Source organism: Ptychodera flava, chromosome 1 (genome assembly GCF_041260155.1).
Source record: "Ptychodera flava strain L36383 chromosome 1, AS_Pfla_20210202, whole genome shotgun sequence".
Taxonomy (NCBI): Eukaryota; Metazoa; Hemichordata; class Enteropneusta; family Ptychoderidae; genus Ptychodera; species Ptychodera flava.
Window position 1 is genome coordinate 23,381,247 of NC_091928.1, and position 18,751 is coordinate 23,399,997.

Here is an 18,751-nt window from a genome sequence, read left to right on the forward strand (position 1 = left end):
GCAGCGGGAGGTTTTTAAACTCCAGTGATAAATAAGACCAAGGGTCTCTCTCTCATTATATAACATATGTCTCTTGAGCTGGTTTGAGCTGGTTTGAGCTGGTTTCTGTAAATGGTAGTCTGACACACCGGTAATGCCTTTTTTGAAATGTTGCCAAATGATATTTACGAACATTACAAATAGAACAATGCAATCTCAGGTCTTGGCCCAAGACTGCAGAAATCAATCAATCATTAAACTTAACTACGGCAGAAGTTAAAAGCTCGAATCAATGTCTGAGCTTGGCAGAACACAGAAGAGTACTGATTAGTTCAAAAGAATTCCGTTGATATCGTTTTTATTCTACCAAACAAACGCTCATCAATAATCGTCAAGTTGTTGTTGTCTTGAGGTGAGTTTTAAAACTTATTTGAATTTTTTATAATGTAGGTGTCCATTGCGCCATATTCTGAATTATCGCTGAAAAGCACAATCTGCTAAGGACCGCAACGGATATAATAAAAATTCCAATTTTACGTAAAATGAGATCTCCTTATGGAAGCTCTTGAGCTAGGATTTCCAATGGCAATAGCGGTTGTTCGAAGGTGGCCTTGTGATGATACTCTACCGACGTCTCTGACCGTTATCATATTTCAAATGTACGATACTTTGCAGCCATTTACATAAACTGCCAAGAGCACCAAAGCTTTGTCGTGATCCAAAGTTTTCGTACCGACTTCATTCTTAGGCAAGTTTGTGACAACAGAATAATTAGAGGTTATTACCCAATATTGCCTGTTCCTGTGTCGTATCAGTTTGAGTGTCATTTGTGCTGCGTAAGACACGAGACGAAGTCGAGTGTCTGACGCAGCACAAATGTGTGAATCGATTTATCATATACCCATGCCCATAATTTTACCAATAGTACGAAATCCTCTCAAATTTTGAGGCTTTGCTTTATTACGCCTTGCGCATGAATATAGGAATAATTATGTGAACAGGCTTCATTAAGTATACGATGAAGTCAACATCACGCGTGACATCGCTGCAAGTCCTCCATATCTCAATGAACCCCAAGAAGAAAGACTCTGGGATTCAAAAATTGTTCTACAGGAGGAACCTTTCAAGGTGCAATATGCTATTACAATTGTAACCGATCAAAAACTGTCCTCAGATTTAAATCAATCCTGATTTCGATCGCGCTCGATCGTCGTAGGGCACGGAGCTCGCGGGGAAAGGGGCCGACATTTTGTTTGTTTACTCATAGAGTTGCCATGTCAACAGTCGTCGTGCGCGCGACATCGCTGTCACGTCACGCGCTCACTTCCTGTTCGGGGACAGTGCCGGCGCCGTGCGAACGGCAGAATGTTTGCTAGAGCTTGGCCCAAAACTACGAGAACTTTAACAGGAAAACCGTAGGAAAACATCACAAGACTCAACATTTTGTTTCCGTATTTGGCAACCAGAAATACCCGTGTTCCTTGAAGCCCTTCAATTTTTTACGTCGGCGACGTGGCTTCGCGGGCCGGGAGCGGCGGCCATTTTGTTTGTGTACGTTATTTACCAAGAAATTGTTAATGTAGTTCGGGAGAACTCCGAAACCGATGACGCCTATCGTGCATATCTCAACGTTTACCGTGAAATATCACGGATGATATTTTACGTTATCATATACCTACATTCACGTACCCTTGTAAACCTATGGGAAAAGGCGCTCTGACAGGTGTGTAATAAGTTGCCGTTTATCACGCCCAGGCACACTTTGCCCAAATAAGGTAGTGTGCGCGCTTTTACGAACTTTTTCGTTGTCGTTGCTACGCGCGTTGCTATCCACGTACATTCCATTCGAAAGCACGTTGACGACCAGCGCGAGATTCGCACCCGTTTCTATGCGCTTCGCTCGTAGTTTTGAAGCAAATTGTAGACAGTTCGAATCTTATACGATCAAAATTGGTTTAAAACAAGTGCTTGATAGTCTCCTCTCAATTTTTTGCTGAGAAAGTGTATTTTAACCAGCAGGATCAACTACTCATCTGTGCTCATTCTGTAGTGACATTGCCGTTCGCATAGAACAAGCTGGTGACTCGTTCCACAACAGAACAAATGACAACATCGTACATATATATACGCAAAGTTGCGTTGCTCATGTTTTTTTTTAATTATCGGTCATAACTTATCAAAATTTATTGATAAATACTGAAACATATCACAACCGATCAATAAGGTATATGATAAAACCTTTACGGCCCAGATACGGGTTTTGCGGACCTCGGTCGTACGGCGTACGGGCCTCGCACTCTCGGACCCTTCCGCCGTACAACCTCGGTCTGCAAAACCCGTATCAGGGCCGTAACGATTAGTGAACGTCACTAGGATGAAGCAATATGAGCATGGGTATATGATAAATATGGAATATTACTCTTTTATCACAAAAATACCGGCATGCACTTCACTGATTCTCAGTTAACAGGGACAAATTGATGTGAGCGGTGTCGTATGGCTATAAAAATGAACAGTGTGTAGGAAAGTCTTATCGGATGTTAAAACTTTAAACAAAATAGCTATTTTACACTAGAAACATCTACATGTACCATTTAAATGCATTATTTAAATAATTCTACCCTTTTTTGAATTTGTTTTTCTCATCAAATTCGCAGTAAAACGAATGTCGCATTCAGTATACTCTTTACGTTCACTCTGTTCTCCGAAAATTTGCAGTGGTATCGAAATATTTCGTTCCTTCTTTCTTTGTAGTAATATGTCACGCATTTAGTAAAGCAAATTTTATGCTGAAGAATTACTGCCTTCACCGTTTCCTTCCTGAATTTTCGTTGTCGTATAATCTAGGTAATTTACGTTATCATTCATTAAGCAATTTTTTTCCATTGTTGATGTACGCAATTAGGCTAATTCGAATATATTTCCTTATTCTGTTATAAAAAGAAATGGTACATGGACATGATTTGTTCTAGTTCTGTTTCGGTAGTAAGGAAACAATGTTTTCCTTACAACTTGAAGTTGCTCATTTGCCATATTCGCCCATTCTACCCGTATAGATAATCATGTAATAAACGTTACCATAAATTTTCTGATTGCTCAAGTAGATAAGTTTTAGCAATTCACATAATTTATTTTTAAACAAGGTCATCTTTCATATGAAACAGATATTTGTTTACAAAAGGGTGAATTTATGCAGAAATTGTGTGAAAAGGTTTTAAAATGTAATGAACGTTACGTAAACTACGTTACTAGTAAAAAACGTTACCAGTGTATTACCCTAAAGGAGGCCACCGCACACTGACTTTGTGTTAACCCCAATACTATTCACAACGAAGCCGACACACTGTCCGGTAGCTGACAACAGCAAACTACTCAAATCACCATTCAGACAGACCAAAATGTGAGGAAATGATTCTAAAAGACAGACCCTGTGAATATTTTACTCATGTACGGTGTTGCCTCATCTTGACGCGTCCAGGATACAGTAACGATACGTGTCATTATATGATTTGTTATATTGCTGTCTTGCTGTTCTGGTACATTACAACTTGAGAATCAACTTCATTTGGCAACACTGTATATAAATCTGGATCATATGACTGACCATGTTTGCAGGTTGGCATTGTAACGTAAATTACTTAAGTTTTAAAAAGCAAACTGAATAGGGCTAAATCTGATTTTCAGTAAAAAGTTTGGTATTTTGAAATAATATCCAAATTAACGAAGCAAACTAATATTCAGCAAAGGCAAAGAAATATATATAATCATATATCTCTTGAAAATATTAACAGATTTCAAAGTAGAGGTAACGTAAGTTACATTTGCGAAGAAGCACTCGTTATAAAATCACATTTGATATGTTAAAGCTTGTAAAAGTACTAAATAGTAAACAACAAAGTTGTGACTTCCTCAAAACGCCATATTCAAACATGCTGTAATTTTCTAATAGATAATATTTAGTTGCAATAACCGTAACGTAGACTACAATTAATGTGACAAAAATGTGTTCTTGTTTTTTTTCAACATCGTCATGGGCAATATGTCTACTATTTTGGGAATGGGGAAAGCTAGAGTAGAAATTCATAGAGCCTAGTAAAGCGAATGAAAAGTGACTTAAACTGGGGAGAGTTTTTTAGAGGAAGGATAGGGACCACGTCAAGAAGTACGTATACCACAACCCAGTAAAATAGTTAAAGTAAGAGGGCAGCACAGCAAAGACAAAACAAAATTCTAAAGTCAATGCAGTTAGTTGTTGTCGGACAAGACAGATAGTCAAAAAAGCACTCAGTAATATGTCAGTCACAGAATACGACACGGGAAAAATGTCCAGGTCAAGGCTCTCATTGAAAGATGTATTGTGCTGTATTGAGCAAAAGTAAAATATAAAAGTGGAAGAATTCTGCATGTAAGCTCTTTAACAGATGAACTTGCACGAGAAGAAGTTTTGCGATGGAAAAGGGTGAGACAGTTCGTTAAAATACCATCTAAGTTTCCTTAAGTCCGATTGATCAATATTTTAAACAAGGGTGACTTCTTAATGTAATGAAGCTGCTACAATACTGACATTGTTAAGAGAATGATATTTCTGAATTCTCAGACAATTTACCGCATGTTGCGTTTCGAAATGTGTTCGGTAGCATTTGCCTTTCTTGTAAGTATGATGGATTATAGTCCTTTACTCTGTATCTATATAAAAATGGCGATTAAACTTTGTATTTCTACATTTATTTCCGCAAATGAATTTGGTGACTTTTCAACTTTACATTTCTATGAGGCAATCGGAATTAATATGTAATTTACGTTATTATCATTCAAGATCAACTTTATCATGAATATCAATGTGGCAGATAGCTGAAAACTGCTGCAGAGGACTACAAAGATGTTAGTTCATCCAATATTTATGATTTATTGATGTCATTTTAAACGCAAAGTGTTTTACAGAAATGTTGGAATTTCGATTGATGAAACATTCCATTTGATGGATAAACATTCCTTAATCCCTCCTACGAGAGATTAAATAACATACAGTTTGAATCAAAGTGACTTAGTTGTTAACAGAAAGATTGTTATTGATAAAGTCAATTTGTTCCTTTGATATTAATTATGACAAAACAAAATATTTAAAGATAACAAGAGCCATGTAACTTGTAATAGTTTCTTTAATTTACGTTACCACCGACAATATTGACGTAATCTACGTTACAACTTTTCAGGACAATCTAATGTTTTTATTAACAACGCTGCGCAGTTTTTAATCTCAGTGTTGCTATTTCGCACTCAACACAAGTAAACAAACAAACAATTTAAAGCGAAACTATGTAGTCACTTTTATATATCATGAAAGATAATATCAGAGGTCATGAAAATTTTGTTAAGATTGATGGTATCACGAACTTGGCAGTATTTTCTGTCTATCAACATTGTGTTGTAAGCGTTAATTACCTATTTCATAAAGGCTATGGTAACTTGCTCTTAAATAAAACATTACTTTCCGAAATATCTGTGGCTACTTTAATGGGTATAACTATTTCAAAAACTTTCCTTGGTAACGTAAATTACACGTTAAATTTGCATACTTATAATTAAATAGCACGAAAAATAAAAACTTAGTTGATTTATGTGTGGAAAATTTGCACATTAGCGCAAAGTCATGTCCCTAACACTCAGGATAAAAAACTAAACTGATTAGCCGACATCACATACAAAACCATTTTAGCCTCCACTTTGTCCACTTTAACTGAGAATCAGTGACTTGACATTTGCAAAGGTGATCTGTGGAAAATGCTTGTGGCTAAACATATTGAGTCACGGACAAGAAGAGATGATCACTACCACACATCGCAGACAAGAGAATATATGATTTATTATTGTGAAGAATACCTCTATTTTGATATTTTTACAGTTGAAAGATTGTTTGTTGGTAACGGGGCTTTCTTTACATAAGCTGAATTCTAAGACGAGACGTGCAGACATTCTTTTAGGATCTTTGTCATAGAGATTTGGCAGCATACTGAATCTTACTTTCACGAAAACACGTGCAATTGAGTGCAAATATTCTAGGTGATGTTTTGTAAAAAGAACAAAAACCTCACATCACCTTTACAAGAATTCCAATGGATTTTCAAACATAATATGCCCGAGCGTCTCGTCTGTGTCAGTGGGCGTAAAAGTCATTAGCCTTCACAGCTAAGCGGAGTATAATGCTGGAAGTGTCTTGTCAATTGAAAAGGATTACACCCGAACCTGTTCATCTCTAAGGGCTGAAGCCTTTCAGTTGGCGACTAGTAATATTGGAATAATTGTCACTGAAAGTGACGGTTCAATGACACCGTAGATGTTTTTGATAAATAATTGTATTAAGATACTCATCTTCGTCAGAAATATGATAGATGGTAGGCTCCCTGGCTGTGTGCAGCAGCTCCCTTATTCTTGCTACACACACACACACATACATACATATACATACATACATACATACATACATACATACATACATACATACATACATACATACATACATACATACATACATACATACATACATACATACATACATACATACATACATACATACATACATACATACATACATACATACATACATACATACATACAATATACATACATACAATATACATACATACATACATACATACATACATACATACATACATACATACATACATACATACATACATACATACATACATACATACATACATACATACATACATACATACATACATACATACATACATACATACATACATACATACATACATACATACATACATACATACATACATACATACATACATACATACATACACTATACATACATACATACACTATACATACATACATACATACATACATACATACATACATACATACATACATACATACATACATACATACATACATACATACATACATACATACATACATACATACATACATACATACATACATACATACATACATACATACATACATACATACATACATACATACATACATACATACATACATACATACATACATACATACATACATACATACATACATACATACATACATACATACATACATACATACAGCTGTGCTAACTATAAAGATTATTGTGCAATAAATCGTGCCGTGAATTCATTAGAAAGCAAAGTCGTCACACTAACATAGGTAATTCAGGTTGATAGACATTTAGACCCTTCCATACGCCGATGACTTCATTTTAGTAACAAATAACAAGCGTAAGCATCAGAAATTGATGGATGAGGTTCAGAGGATTACGAAAACAATGAATCTACATTTGAAGCCATCTAAATGTAAGACCCTTTCAATTTGCAGTGGTCAGGCTAAAGCTGTGCCATATTATATTGACGATAGTCAAGTAGCTCTGGTTAAAGACGCTCCCGAAAAATTTCTTGGTTCATGGATTACTTATTCAGGTACATCACAAGCGGCTTTCGCCTTAGTAAAAGACAAATTACTAGTATGTTATCAAATATTGATTCTTCATTAGTAAGACCTGAATATAAGTTGCATGTATATTCCAAGTATATGCTTTCTTCAATTAGGTTTATGTTAACTGTACATGATCTGACAAAATCACAAAGAAGCTTTCTAGATAGTATTACAACTAAATATATCAAAAAGTGGTTAAATATTCCTTCTCATGGTGCCACTTCGGCAATTATTTACAGTCAACAGGGGCTTGCCATTCCGCTCATCTCCCAGGTGTACAGTGAATGTCATGCACATACTGTAGCACACTGTCACATCAGGGCAGATGACCGGGTTATGGCAGCCATGAATGCCACAATAGCACGGGAGGAATCTTATAGTAGGAAATCATATGGCAACATTGAAGCTGCTGCCATAGCAACAGATGCTGTTAATGCAGCAACAGGTAGTAAGTGGGACCATGTGAAGGAAAACATCAAACAAATTGTTACAACAAAATATCAGTGTCATTGGATGGATAAAATAAAATCTCTGATTGTTCAGGGAAAATTCCTGGCGCTTCTTGCAGAAGAAAAGTCTGACATTACATGGAGAAGCATTATCTATAACATGCCAAAAAATTCCTCAGCTTCGCAGTCAGAGCAGCTATTGACTGTCTTCCAACGTTCAATAATCTACATAGATGGGGTAAGAAAATTTCCTCAAAGTGTAAACTTTGCGGTAATACCCAAACCCTTCATCATGTTCTGAATGGCTGCAAAATCATGCTTGAACAGAATAGATACACGTGGCGACATAATAATATTCTGAATTATATTTTTGAAATTTGTGCTTCATCAGTTATGGACACATTATCTATTTACGCCGATTTACCAGGTCATACAAAAGGTACCATCCCGCACAATGTTTTATGTACACCTGACCGTCCTGATCTTGTTATTCTGTTCAGTAATGTAAAAAGAATGATCATTTTTGAACTGACAGTACCATTTGAATTTAATATCGAGAGACGTCATAATGACAAATGCATGAAATATTCACATCTTGTTAACTCTTTACAAGCTCAAGGTTATTCGACTGAACTCATTTGTTTTGAAGTCGGGTCGAGAGGACAAATAACGACAGACAATAAACTCAGACTTCTACAACTTCTTAAGGCACTGAAATTAAGTAAGCAGCATAAAACCGTGATACGTGATATCAGTAAAATATGCCTTATTTCAAGCTATTGCCTATTTCATGCCAAAGATGAACCATCATGGTGTGAGGCTTCAATATTATCTTCTTCCAAAAGTGCAACTACTAAATAGCATTGTATAATGTACATTTACCAACCAATCTATATGTTCATCTGTATTACACAGATTTGCTTATGTTTTGCGCAGGTTTTTCCTTGTCAAATGTTTTTGTTTGTTTTTTTTTCTTTGGCAAGATGTTATACGTTATGTTCTTCATTGTTATTGCATTATTTTGTTTGCCCTACCTCTTGCCAGTCCGAGGAACATTTTGCCTTTCTCATATTCGGCTGAGGACCTGGGTTTTTTTGTGTATCTTCTTTTTATTGATTATGAAATAAAAAATTATTTATATGTATTTTTTGCTGCTGGAAGGGCATTCTCTGCATTGAATTCCGTGCCACTTTAGCATATCACAAAGGTTTTTGATATATAATCTGGAGTAAAATTTTTTAAAGCTATTCCAAACACCCATTCGAAAGTTGCATCGTGTTTTAGAAAAGTTGTTTTGTCTGTACTTCGCTGAAATAGCCGTTTTCTACAAAGAGTTATATTTCGCGTGAGATAATCTGAAATAACGTCCTTGCTGACGTTGCAAGTGCACTTTTTATAACAGCCTGAAATATAGGAAAGTTTCATTATCAGCTTCTCTCAGTCAATGAACAGGAAAATATCACCACACACCTGGTCACATTATCATGTCTTACTGACATACCACGGATGTAAACTGTGTTTTGGTGATTTCATATCGAGTTTGCACGTTTGGTTTGCCGCTATTGACTGGAGTACGAAAGATCAAATAAACACTGTAGATGGTATTGTATTAGGCTGTTTATTGCAATGATTTATGCCCTAATGTTTTATTGACAACAGATGACACAAAACATACAGTAGAAGAAATACACGAACTAACAACAGAAATGTACAACAAAAAGCACATCGTCTACCACACTTATAAATATATAAATCCATCCTACACTAATACGCGAACACTACGTTTGTATCTCCTACCAAAATAACACAAAGTGCCACCAACGGACACACAATTCGAAGTCACCCGATTATAAGCGGATGCTCAAGTCCAATATAGCACATATTTGAATTTCTAGACCATTTCCTCAAAGAAATTGTGAAAAACCAACAAACATGTAAAAAAGACACTACAGACTTCATCCGGAAAATGGACTCAGTCAAGGTTCCGAACAATGCTACCTTAGCCACATTAGACGTAGTTTCTATGTACACGAACACACAACACGATGAACTATTCATAAGCCACCAACAGAATTCTTGTTAGCTGTGCTAAACATCATTCTGAAAAAATACAACACATTGGAATACAACAACGAATTCTACAAACAAACAAGTGGATGTTGCACGGATCGCCAGCCTCACCTGAAACTGCCGACATAACGTTTCACGAATTAGAAATGAAATTATACATGAATACACAGCAAAAAAGATCCCCCTAGCTTAGATTCAGATACGATATTTTCCTAATTTTATGCGAACAGAACACGAACTCCACAAATTCATCACAATAATTAACAAAATACCTCCAACTTTCAAATGTTCATTTGAAAGTTCGTCACACGAAATAAAAAATCAAACACTAAATAATCTATTCACGATGAAAGCTATCATCGCATACGAAGGAAATCACAACATTAGCTACACACTCATACATGCCAAAGTACACAATCTTGCAGAAGTTACCGAACAAATGAAACACAACAAATCGCCCCCAATATAAAATATTCTAGCGTCCTTACTGGATGAAAAAATCCCTGGCAAGATTTAAAACACAAACAGTGAAACAAAATCCGAGGACAGCAAGTATCAAAAGCATCTGAGGAAGAGACCGCACACTATTTTCGAAACGGAGCGTCAAGGAATCACGCTGTCATTTGACAGCCAGATTACGGCTACGTCTCACCATGGCTTATATCTACACCAATAGCAAAACACACAAAAACAACCATGAACACAGAGAACGACAAATATAGTATAGGTGATCTGTAGAGCCGCTTTCCCTTTATTACGAGTCTTGTATTAGGACCATATTTTAGTATTGAATGACTTAATGTTTTTATGTTTGACGAGTATCGAGTCAGCTTGTTTCATTCTATGGAAAAAATAACTTATCAAGATAAGGAGCCTTAAGAAACCGATTACCTCTGCCTCAAATTCTACTTCTTGTGGATGGCAGTTTGTCTAAAATCTCTGCGCAAAAGCATAGCATGCCATGAACGATGATTATTGCTAGATATATTGACTGAAGGGGAAAATGACAAACTAGAGTGAGGGAAGACTCAGCCTGGCTGTCTAAAAAAAGCAAGGTTAATGATGAGTATTGAGCGACAAATGACCAATTACATCATGACTTCTTAGCGAGAACTTTGAACCAGGAAGACCATTTGGACTGCACACGTCACAAAGAATCACAAACTGGCGAGCATTCAATGTTCAATAATCTACGATATTTATTAGTTTCGCATTCTTGTACCATGCCAAACCTCGCTACTGTTTCTCCTTATTCATGAATTCCTACTTTGACAGAATAAAGCTTGCCAATGACTAATGTAAATATGTTACGTTGCATAAAGGTCATTTTTTTGTTTCTTTTCTTGGTAACACGAATCGTACTGTGATCTAAATGAGGACGACAAAGATAACCCCACCATTCATACAAGAAGGAATGATATCATCATTAACCCAGGGAGCATAACGTTTTCTACATTTCCATTCAGTCATATTGTTACAATCTGATTAGTATCACGACTACTACTAAATTCAATGGTTTAAAATGTTAAATCGCTACTTTGAAAACCAGTGTATTTCGTATAACATCCGATTCGATATTCTTATGCGGAATCATCGTTTATAGCAGCGACATATTGTATGACGATTCAAAAATATTTATTATATACAATCCATTGAAAACAAAAAAATTATCAAACCTGCCTTTATGATAGGTTTATGATGAAATAAACCAAACGGTTTTTTTATAAATTTCATTTTATTTGCTCGAAGTTTTACACTACGTCGGGTAGTCGCACGAGTATTTCAATGACAGTATGACAAACAATATGCCTACTTCTCAAAACGGTTTCAACAATGCAGTTTCTGTGAAACATAGAAGAAATAGAACTATTGCCAATAAATTACTTCTGATACGAGCTTAAGGAAATTTACACGACAATTTACTGACTTGCTGTTGTGGTTACAATGACACGCGATGGTCAATGATGATATAATTCCTTCTTTTGTGAATTGTGGGGTTTATTTTACGTCATAATTTAGATCAAAGTACGATTCAGAATGCCAAAAAATGAAACAAAGGAACGATTTTATGTAAAGTCGCCTTTACATTTGCTATTCCTATTTCTGTCAAAGCCGGAATTCATGAATAAGGAGAAACAGTAGCGAGGTTTGGCATGGTACAAGAATGCGAAACTAATAAATATCGTAGATTATTGAACATTGAATGCTCGCCAGTTTGTGATTCTTTGTGACGTGTGCAGTCCAAATGGTCTTCCTGGTTCAAAGTTCTCGCTAAGAAGTCATGATGTAATTGGTCATTTGTCGCTCAATACTCATCATTAACCTTGCTTTTTTTAGATAGCCAGGCTAAGTTTTCACACACTCTACTTTGTCATTTTACCCTCCAGTCAAAGATCTAACAATAATCGTCGTATATGTTTTTTTTTGCACAGAGATTTTAGACGTACTGCACGTAACATCGAAGCAGAATGTGATATATTTGAGGCAGAGCTAGGTTTTACAAGACTCCATGTCCTAATAAATTCATCTCATTCATAGAACGAAACAAGACGACTCGTTATTCGTCAATATTCACAGAAAATTAAGTCATTCAATATCAAAATATGGTTATAATAAAGGAATAAGGTTTCAATGGATAAGACCCATGGTTCTCGATAAAATTACAGTGGATTTTCGACCGGATTAGAACGCATATCGTTGGCCTCCGGTCACCTAGCGAAGACATCGCATTCAAAATCGCTCAGCAATTTCCTACTCTTGAAAAGAGTAGTTCAATAACCGAGCTAAGTTGTTACAATTTTTCTGACTGCGACCCCTCTACACGTTGTAAAGTTCACTCGTACTCAAGTACTCGCTATCACACATGGCGCACAAACCTTATGAGGGCAATAAAAGTGCATTTATGAACTAAATATACTAGTGTTTTGAGAAAATATCTTCATCAGTAAAGCTTGTGTGAAGCGTGGGTGTAGGTCGTTACATTCTTCGAAATACTAGTAGTCTCACTGTTTCGCTATGTGACACATTACGAAACAGGTTTGCTTGTACAAGGTAGGCACTAAACGTATTTCAACATTTCTGAACAATGATCATCAGTCCATTGATGTTCTTGCTCGATTTGCTGCGCTTGGCATGTTCATTAGCGTAAAATGAAATGGCATCTGAAGCTTTGGCCTACATGACAGCATTATAAGAATATACGATAACGAAAAATTCCTTACCAACTTTACCTGATTTTTTATCAATGAGAGGGGAAGATTTTTTTGTAAAGAATTGGTGTTTGCCATTGAAGATGAGTCAATTACGTATCAGGTGTGCGTGGTGACTTGAAAAACGCCCCTTGGGCTGCTTCCACAAGCATTTTGAGGGGGATTGCAGAATTGTAGGGCATACATAAAAATGTGAGACTTCATTAGGGAGGGACACTTGGATTGAGAAAGGGACACGAAATAAATAATACTGCTGATTGGATGTTTCATAATGGACCAGTATTGAACAGCAAAACAAAAACAAGGATCAACAAGAAAGTTTAGCAGTTGCATGTCTAGTTTTGTACTTATGATACACAGGTTTATTGTTGCTATTGTTAGCTTTATCTTCATACGTTTGACTGTAATATATATATTACCAAAAAAAGATTTATACTTGAAGTTCGTCTTTCCTTAGCGCTGAGATTTCTTTTTCTCCTTGACTGTGTCATGTATTAGTCCTTTGACAATCTTACGTGAAGTTGTGTCAGTATTTGCATTTATTGTCTGACGTGTTTGATTGCCTAATTCGCCAAAGCAATCAGGGGTTACAACGAACGCACCAGCAAGTGTATAAAATGTACTCTTGCGGGTGTTCTGCCAACAACGTAGGTTGCCAACAACGGAGACACATTGACATCTGCGCATGTGCGAACAATAGGGCGTCACCGCACCGTCGCTGGCAGACCAGAGCTGCCAACAACGTAGCCTGCCGGCAACGGTGACGAGACGTAAAGCCAACACCAATGGAAATCTGCGTTTTATCTTACAATAAATCATTTCCAGCTAATCACATCCCCCAGCCAATTGTACTTTATCGTTTTCTACCGTCTGCTGACAGGTCTTGGTTGTTTTATTGTGTAGGCCTAATAATTATTTTTCGTAATAGTTAATTTAAGACAGTTTTAATGCCGATTGAGTCAGTAGACCGTTAACTTATATTTCGTGTGTCCCCGCTAACGGAAAAGGGGGAGGGCGCACGAGAAACAAACAGGAAGAATAATAGCTTTTCTTTACTTTGCTTCTTTTTTTTTTCTTTAAAGTTCCTTCATTATTTATTCCCAGTGGAAAGAAAAAAAAAAGTTTACATCACAGAATGTATGTACGACAGTTTCTCAAAACCTGGTGGCTACACACTTAAACTATAACAGAAAAAAAAAGATGAAGTTAAAACAAATTCCTTCGTTGTAATTCACATTGCAATAATTGTCTCAGATGTGACTTGTTTGTTTCTGTACAATGAAATTTGTGTATTGTCCATTTTGCTACTAACACAATTAAGTTGAGTTTGCTATTCAAGTTTCTATTAACATCTACTCCACACACTATATTTTGCCATGATAAATGTATCCATATATTATATAAGTTCTGAAACACTTCTTTTTCTATCGTTTTCCATACTTCTCTAGCAATAATACATTCAAAATAACGATGTTGAGTTGTATCATGCAAATTACAAAACTTACAAAGAGAGTTTTTCCTTAGTTTCCAAAGGTGCAATTTTACATTATTAATGCATTTGTTGTGCAAAAATTTCCAATGAAAGGCACACACTTTATTTTCAGACGTAAGTTTGTTAGCAAGTATCCAGATATCTTGCCAATTAGCCACCTGCTTGAACTCTCTTCGCCAATTCATTATACTGGCTGGTTGCGAAAATTGACCTAGCAAAAGTTTGTACACATCTTAAGTTTTTAGTTTCTGTAGTTTTACCTTCTTTTTGTCAGTTACAATATATTCTACCTTACGTCTTAATCTTACAAAAAGTTTAAACTTAGAATTCCACAAATTACCTTTGCATCACTGTCAGCCAGCTCTTCATGTGTGGAATAGAGTTCCACGATTCTAATACATGCTGATAAAATAAAGGTAACCTCGATTGCAAAGCTTCTGATGAAATTATATCTCTAGACAAAAAATCTCTTAACATCGAAAAATCTGATAAGGGTTCCAATAAATAGCAAGGGTAGTTTTTCCAGCATGCATCACTTCCACTTATTAAACGTGAAATCCACATAAATTTCAGCGCTTTTACCTTTAAACAAAAATTAGGCATGTTGCATCCACCATCACATAGTGGCCCAGCGAGTACATTTCTTTTTATTTTACCAATACCTTTTGTAATGAAATCGTAAATTAAACGGTCAACTTTTTGAATTACATACCCAGGAACTGCTATCATTGATGCTAAATAAGTTAACTGAGAAATCCCAAGTGCGTTAACTATAAGCACTTTACCATAAATAGTTAAATCCCTCATTCCCCAAGACTTCAAAATATTCTCGAATTTTTCAAGCTTTGAATCCCAATTCAAATGCTCGCATTTTTGTCGGTCATATCCAAACCAAACTCCTAAAGCTTTAATCGGCTGGTCAGTCCACTTCAGACCAGTAACCGATTTCACACATTTTCTTTTGTTTCTTTCTTTACCCAACCATACACCCTCTGTTTTTTCTTTATTTACTTTCAAACCAGACGTTTTCTCGAAGTCATCCATAATTTCCAACGCTTTTACAATCGAATTTTCGTCTTTTACAAATAAGGTAGTGTCATCAGCTAATTGGGCTATTTTTGCAACACTCCTGCCACAATTTTTACATGGTAGTGGTATACCCTTTATGTCATACATTGACGCACTTTGCATGCCAAAACTTCAACACATATAATAAAAATCACAGCGCTCAAAGGGCATCCCTGACGGACTCCTCGAAAGAGTGAAAAGAAATTTGATAACCACCCATATTGTGGCACAACTTTGAACATTAGAGTAAATTACTTTCACCCATCTTCTAAAGACGGGCCCGAAACCAAAGCTCCCTAATGTTTTGTGCATAAAGTTCCAATTAATACAATCAAAAGCCTTCTCGAAATCAACGTACAGGACTGCTCCAGGAATATTGTACCTTGAAGTGTAATGATACATGTCTTCGATCAGCCTAACAACTTCACCCCTTTAATATATCCTACTTGATCTGTGTTTACAATGTTTGAAATGATTTTTGACACTCTATTTGATAAAACGTGCGTAAGAATTTTATAATCAACACACAATAAGGAAACTGGGCGCCAATTCTTTAAACACTCCAATTCATTTTTCTTGTGTAACAATGAAAGAATACCTCTTTGCTGTGTTATTGACAAACTACCATTCTCAAAAGCTTCATTAAATGAATCAACCATCAAATTGCCTAGTAATGGCCAACATTTACAGTAAAATTCGATGGTAAAACCATCATAACCTGGCGACTTGTTCTTTTTCATCTTGTGTAATACATGGTAACATTCTTCATTAGACACAATACCTTCGCAAACTTGCCTTTGTGATAAACTCAATTCAGGTAGTTGAACATTACGTGTAAAATCTTCAAAAGAAATAGTTTGTGGAATTTCCCTGTACAAGTTGCTGTAAAAATTGACCTCTTCATTTAAGATGGAGTCCAGATCTGACAACAGTGATCCGTCCCGGCTCTGAGTTTTACAATATTTTTCTTTACATTATTCCTTTTCTCTAACCCTAAAAAGTATTTTGTGCTCTTTTCTCCTTTTCCACCCAACGTGCTCTTGATCTGATTTGACTACCCTCTGCTTCATTCCGTACAATTTTCTCCAATTCTGCAGAGATTTCTTGATATGAACAGTAACTTTCTTCTGTTGGGTCATAACAGAGTACTTTTTCTTTTTGTTTTAACAATTGCTCAAGATCTTGTTTTCTACTACGTTGACATCGACTCTTGTGACAACTATAAGTTACAGTGAAGTGTTTCAAAGATTTCTTAAATAACTCCCATTTTGTTTGTTTGCACACAACGTGTTTATAATTGTCTTCACATTTATCAATAAAAAGGACTAACTTGTTCAAATAAATATTGTCTTCCAACAGACTATTATTAAATTTCCAGTAATTTGGGCCTTTTTCCTGCTTACTGTACACAAAAGAAAGTTCAACTGCCATATGATCAGTACAACTTATAGATAATATTTCACATGATGAGGTGTTCTTATGTATTTCACTGGACACTAGGAAGTAATCAAGACGACTCTGTGTTAGAGGGTTCTTTCTCCTCCATGTGTATTGCTTACTGTTAGGGTGTAACTTACGCCAAACATCAAATAAATTACATGAACCAATAAGATTCTTTAAAGATATTCTTGCGCTGACATCATCTAAGCCATCACTTCTTTCGCTACTGGAAAACTTGTCTACTTTAGGATTGAGAGATACATTAAAATCGCCACAGATCACAATATTGTCGTCGTCAAACATTGCAAGCTTTACATTGTTGTACATAATCTTAAAGAAATTACATTTTGCATATGTGCGATTTGGTGCATAGATATTGAGAAGATAGAACGAAGAACCTTCTAGGCCAATTTTTGTCATAATAAAACGACCATTCTTATCTTTATGGATCTCACTTACTGTAGCTTGAATACTATTTGCGAGCATTATTGTAACTCCACAACTGTGAATCGTGCCGTGACTGTATAAAACCCGACCACCCCATTCTCTACTCCATATTTTCTCATCTCCTGCTTTACTGTATGTTTCTTGTAAACAAATTATATGAAATCCCTTTTTCCGACACCAATTAAAGATAACATTTCGCTTTGTTTTTTCACGTAAACCTCTTACATTAAGTGTAACTATTTTACATGACATAATTTCCAAAGTTAAAAATTATAAAAGTAATACTATGTTTTCCAGATATTTAAATCGACATTGCCCTCACGTGACTGTCCCTTGAACTATCGAGCAAGCCTGACTTATCAGGAGAGTTACTGACCGTTGATGGTGTTCTTGCAAACTCTTTTCTCTTCTTCTGTAAGTTTCAACTGGTGTTGGCGGAGATCTATTCTTCTTCTTTGACCCAAGTCTCGAGAAGAAGCGAGCGATACCATGTCTCTTTTGACTTCTACTGTTTGGTGTTGCTAGAATGCTCTCTTCAGATGGCGATATCAGTTGATCTTTGTTGACTCGTTTTAGTTTTTCCTTAAATCAATTTTTATTTTTTTGTTTTCTTTACATTCAGAAACTACAATCACACCATGTAACCAATCTGCTCACTTCAGTCTTGCTTATAGATTGTGTCCTGATCTGCTGTAATGAGGCCAGCTAAAGCCTTATCATCAGCAAATTTGTAAAGCTTATCATTACTGTCCTCATGCATAGGAGTACACTCAGATGTAAAAATGGTAAATAATTACGGTGATATAACCGAACGTTGAGGCGAGCCGGCATTTGTCAATCGCTCATACGATCGTATCGAATGTACCTTAACAAACTGTAGTCTCCTAATCAAAAATTGCAACCCAACCGACTAACTGTCGACTGACATGTTTTTCAATTTTCCGATCAACAAGTTTTGGTGATATAGTAAATGCACTTGAAAGTCGGCAAATAAAATTCGAACAGACGCATTTGAAGTGTCAAGGTGTTGTATGAGGCTATGCAGAAGACAAAGAACTGCACCTTCTGTATTTCTGTGTTGGCGGTAAACAATTTTGTAGAACATTAATAGAACATTAATACCAATAATCAAG

General features: G+C 36.0%; 1 protein-coding gene across 1 annotated transcript in view; it reads left to right on the forward strand.

Moving 5' to 3' along the window:
• The first annotated feature begins 284 nt into the window (after positions 1 to 284).
• LOC139133280 (uncharacterized) overlaps positions 285 to 18,751 on the forward strand; it is a 40,894-nt gene continuing 22,427 nt past the window's right edge. The window contains exon 1 of the mRNA XM_070699811.1: positions 285 to 391. The gene's annotated coding sequence lies outside the window, so the exon portion shown is untranslated. The remainder of the gene's footprint in view (positions 392 to 18,751) is intronic.